Genomic DNA, 6,000 nt, shown 5'->3' with positions numbered 1-6,000 from the left:
TTGAGGCTTCTTGCGAGGCTGCAATACGAGTATACGACTGCACGTCTACTCGATCCACGTAAGATTGAAATAACACATCATCTGATTCCAATCAAACGTTAGGAAATCCATCCCCTATTGTGAAACTCAACGGGAAATCAAGAGAGGATGCAGTGAGCGGAGACGTGTGGGCTACAGTTACCAGGCATTATGAATCCGTATCACCTCCTTATACAGGGAGAGTAATTACTCTCCTGGTGCACTGTATATCTGCCACGTGGTTTTCCCATAATCGGTTGCCATTCTTATCCTGTCACCATAAATTAAAAAGTAAATTACTCAAATCTCCCTCGTACTTAGGCTTAATTACACATCACCCCAAAATTTTACAAACTACACTGACCACCCTTACTTTACAAAACTTGTTGCTCACGGACCTTTTGGTTTGTCAATTGTTGTCAGTTGCTTACGTCATATGGAAATAAAAACTTAAATGGTAAGTCTACCCTTGGTAATGGACTGAACTTACCAAATTAACCTTAAACCATCAAAACCCTGGTTCAGAGCCTCGTGCACCTCATCGCTTAAACCCTAACCTTTTGCAACTCAGCCGACTTTACTACCTGAGCTCATACTCGACCGACTGAATTGTTGCTCTACACAAAGAGACAAAAACCATGACTTAGTTAAAGTTTGTGAGGGCTCTTGAACTGAATCTAGATATTTTTTTTAAAAAAATAATGCATCGACAATAGTTTATTAAAGAAGAGGAGAAGACCATCGATACAATGAGTTGAATCCTGCAGAAAGAAGAAGACTGGAGATACCTAAATCAGTGTTATAGCCACACCCAGACACATTAGAGGTCGGAATTCGGAAATGACCCCCGCATCAATAACAGAATTTTTGCCCCCGAATGTGTCGGCGTACGTGCTCTCATTGGTTGATGCACGGGCGGAGCGCATGCAGAGAGAAAGAGAGAGAGAAGTTGCTCGTGTACCCCTATCACAATTATACTTTTCAATATAATATGGAGAAAAGGTACTCTGAATATAGGGATGTAAATGGATATTCGTAAATTCGTATTCGATTAGGAGAATCCGAATCCGTTCGAAACTAATCAGATACGAATATGATAACCCCCCCTATCCAACCGATTATTATCCGATTCGTTTAGCAGTCTGATAATAATAAAATATCTGAAATATAACTCTGTGTTTGTCTTTCCTTTTAAGTTAACTTATTGGATTTTGTTATCTTATTTTTATATATTTATAAGTTAAGATAATGTGATTATTTTTCAAGATTTGCTATTGGTTTATATATATTGTTTTATACAATGTGATAAATGGAATTACATATTTATTAAAAAATCAAAAGTAAAAAACGTAAGAGAATAGAAGACTAAAAAGAGTAGAAGAAATGGTAGTTACTGAACTCTCAAGCCTCAACCCTAACCCTTATCATAAAAACGGTAAATATGTCAATGGATAGTCGAAAAATCGTATTCGATCCGTATTCATATCCATTTAGGAGAATCTGTATTCAAAAAATCACTATCCGAAAATTATCCGAATCCGTCCAAAAACCAATAGGATATTATTCGAATCCATTCGAATATAACCAGATACAAATATGATAATGCCACTATTCGACTGAATTCGATCCATTTACATCCCTAGCTGAATAGGCTACTAGCAGCCTTTCTGATGTAGCCCTCAAGATAGACTACTAAAACCAACGGATCGGGAGAAAGATATAACAAACAACAAAGAAAGCAAAATTCAGACAGAAAATTTCAGAAATGCATGACCTCAATCAAATGTGAACAACTTTCTCAATATAGATTGTATTGACATGATTCAAAATCTTACTGAAAGAAGACTCGTGGGTTAAACTTTCATAAAGAAAGTTTTCTCTAATTATGACTATAGATTGGTCAAAACAAATTGAGAATACAAACATTCTACAAATTCAAATTCTGAAATTAAAAACATCAAAGTATTTTTTGTGGGTTTTTTGTAAAAGGATAAATATGGGACTGAAACACCTCTCTTCTAGGATGTGTAACGTACAATACCAAGAGCGTTGTTGAAACTCTTATAGGATGCAAGTAACACAATGAAAAACACCAACTCTTCAAGAATGGTGAGAAACTCTTTAAGGTTTCAAAAGGGATGAACTGTTCAAGGTTCAAGAACACATCTTGGTTCAAGGGAATGCTTGTAGCAACTTTCATTCTCAAAATCTATAGTCTCTATTACAAATAAGATAAGTAAGCCTTTTATAAGGCAAAGCAAAAAAAATCTTAAAAGCTCTTATGACATCTCAGCCGTTGATTTTCAATGGTTGAGATTACATGCTTAATTCCTAAAAAAGGAGAACTCTGCAAAATAAATAAATAAAAATAAGTTTGAAGACATAGAGCTGCTCCAATGTGCCTTCATGCAGACTCCAAGGTTGAAGTGGGTGTCTCAATAGAGAATACCTTAAAAGATGTTTGTTGCTTTGTAGTCTTTTAGGAAGACTTTCTTGGACCAATAGAATTTTATAATCTTCAATGAAGACTCTTGGGAGAAGTAGTTGAAGGAGCTTGGACCAAGACAATGGTTGTCACATCATCTTCCACTATGGAAGTTGAAACAATTGCCAATGAGGATGTCACATCATCTTTCACTATGAATCTTTTCACATATCAAATCCTAGGATCTATTACAATATCTCAACCGTTGATTTCAATTGAGCTTTAATGATTGAGATTAAACCTTTTCATTGCATAATAAAGACTAAAAATGTTAGTCATGGGCTTGCTTTGCAATATGGGCCAAGTGGGCTTTGTGGGCTTGATGCAGGTAGAACTCCATAAAGACTTAGTTGTTGAGCTTTGGTGCAATTGAGCGTCATCATTCTCCCCTTGTTTAAAAGAATTCGTCCTCGAATTCTTGTTCCACCCAAAAGTACTTGATCTCCACTGGGATCAAATGGAAATTTAAGACTTTCATCAATCATGAAGTGTTTTGCCAAAAAGGGAAGACTGCAACAAGTAGTTTCCTTGGTGAGAATGGTGACATGCCATTTCAGCCTTTGATGAGTTGGCCATGAGTTGAACAATGCAACAACGCTGGTGCTCATTGTTGAGTCTCTAATGGTTTGGCCTAGTGTAAGACGAGATGAAAGCGAAAACATCTCCAAATATAAATCAGTAAACACCTTCTTCGAACTCTTGTAGCCTGCAAAAATAAGAATCTAATTCCCAATAGTGGAAAATGAATCCATGATGGTATTGCGAGCAGAATGTGGCAAGGAATGTCATTGAGTCTTTGCCATAAAATCTGTTTTGTGCTCCTCAACAAGGATGTGTTCATTGACTTCTCCTTCTGGGTATTCATCAAATAGTAGAGGTGAATTTAAGTTAATATTTGATTTCAGATCCTTGACAAACATTTGTTCTTCAACCTCTACATCTAGATAAATGTAAAAAATTGGAGGTTTGCTCCAATCAACCGGTATAGCAAATTGATCATCGGCTAGTTCAATTCTTATGGTAGGAATCTCCATAGGGACTGTATGTATAAGTTTTCCTATCCTCCAAGGTCTTGATACCAAATAATGCAATCTCTTCTAAGGGGTTGCTTGAAGACGGATAATGCAATCTAAGATCTCCTCTCCTCCAATTGGGCTGCATCACTTTCTCTCCATATCTCTCCTCATAACATGAAATGACTTATCCACCCCCATATCCGAAACCATTTCTTTGTGTTTAATTGGTGTGCTCCCTAATGCACTTGTTCAAAGAAACCTCTCCCGTATTGTTTACACCCTATTTTTTTTGCTCTATCTCGGTTAGCTGAGAAATAGATCAAAATCTATTTCAAGTTCAGATTGACCTGTCAGTAAGTGACCGAAAAAACTTATCAGTGATTGATGAACTGTCAGTGAATGGAAAAGAAAACGGTCAATGACCGATGACTAACGAATTGGCAGTGACTAGGGGTGTCAACGGGCCGTTTCTGGCCGGTTTCGGTTCTGGCTTTTCGGTTTTGGTGTGAGTTTTATAGAAACCGAAACCAAACCATTAAGAAATATTCGGTTTCGGAGCGGTTTCAATTTCGGTGCGGTTTGGTTTCGTGTCAGTTTCGGTTTATGATAACGGGTTGATATCGGTTTGGATTCGGTTTGGTACCGATTTTATATAACTAGTAAGGTCCGGTTAGTGCTAATTTTTCTTCTCTTTCTCTTTTAAGTACATAAAATATTTCAAATACAATGCATCTTTGTATCCTATGTCCTATGGCCTATGGATACAATTGGTTGGGTAATCACTAACAAAGGATATGAGGTAAAGTGAGAAACTATCACAACACATTTAGGGGGCAATGGGGCATTAGGCATTTAGTGATTTACTCATTTATCGGGTTAGGTCGGTTCGGTTTGGGTTCGGGCTACCGGTGCACCGTCGGGCTAGCCCAAACCAAACCAAACCGTTTGCCTTTATGGATCCACAAACCGAACCAAACCATTAAGAGTTCGGTCCGATGTGGTCCAGGCTCATTCAGGCTGGTTCGGGCCGGTTTCACCGGTTCGGGTTGGGCATTGACACCCCTAGCAGTGACTAATAAAATGATGGATGAATGGTCAATAATTGAACGATCATGACCGACGAACTAGCATGTCATGACTGACGAACTGGAGGTGACCGATAAACGGTCAATGATCGGCGAATGATCAACAAGGAGGTGGTTATAAGTAATAACTAATTCTCAAGGAAATGGGTAGTTATGAAACGACCTAGTAACTACAAAAACTACCCCAATGATGCTTATAAAAGATAATTTCAGCCATAGAAGAAGGGATCCCCAGATCAACAACACAACACTCTACAAGATTCTTTCTTTTATCTTTCAAGATGTAGAAGTTTATCTCTCATCTTTGTCTTTTATCTTTCAAGATGGTGTAGATCCTTATCTCCTCATCTTTGTCTTTAGATGTAGCTTTTTGTTGGAGTTGGATTCTGGCCACAAATATCTCATTGGTCTATGTTTCAAGAGGCATTCATATAGGTTTTGCTTGGAGAATAACTCCACAGGAATATGTCTTTTGGCCTGTATGTCTTTTGGCCTGTGTTCTAGAAGGCATTGTTTGTATCAAGGGTTGATCTGTTATCAATAATACTATAATTTTTCTATCTGTATTCTTCTTGGCATTGTGTTTCTCATCATTAAAAGTCATTGGAGCAATCAAGGCAATGGAAAGAACCAATTATTTCATGATTAGAAGTCGAATAATCCTTTCGGTCATCATTTGAGTCCTTACGATTTTGGCATGTCTGTGCATCTTCAACTCATATGATTGATCGTGCCAACTGCCAAAAAAAGAGATAAACACATAATATTTATAGCCAGAGGATTTTCACAGGAAAATTATCCTCTCAGGTTCCCTGCCTGGTAAAATTCGTACGATTCCTCTCATAGGGGGCAGAAATGACCACCTTACCCCTTGCCCGAACATATTGCCCAGGTGGGGTCCACCCCCTTCTTATTAGAGGCACTAGGGAACTGTACCAGACAGGGAACCTGAGAGGATAAAGATTCATTGTCACATTAGCGATGTCGAATGAAATCCTCACACCCAACCAATGAGAGTGGAGGACATGGTTCATATACAGGGGGTGAAGACTGCGTGAGAGTGGTATGATTTTTCCTCTATTTATTATGCTTTTCAAATCAAAGGAATGTAAATTTTAAGAAGAAAATGATCTCTCCATGAGTGTTGATATCATGCAAAGTGTGGACGGTGTGAGATAGAGTGGGATAGTTATAGAAAATATCATCTCCAATTCTCTATACCGCGGCAGTGCGGCAGTGCAGTAGTGCTAATGTGGATGTCCATTATGTTGAGTTCAGACCGTTGGATGTTTGAGCTGCCACATGTTGGACATCCACAATAGCACTACCGCATTGCGGAGCTATAAGGAATTGGAGAGGATAATAATCCGATAGTTACCCACAGGGAAGGGGATCC

The sequence above is a fragment of the Telopea speciosissima genome, chromosome 1, assembly GCF_018873765.1.
Source record: "Telopea speciosissima isolate NSW1024214 ecotype Mountain lineage chromosome 1, Tspe_v1, whole genome shotgun sequence".
Classification (NCBI taxonomy): Eukaryota; Viridiplantae; Streptophyta; class Magnoliopsida; order Proteales; family Proteaceae; genus Telopea; species Telopea speciosissima.
The sequence above is the reverse complement of the archived record's forward strand: the minus strand, read 5'-3'. Positions refer to the sequence as shown.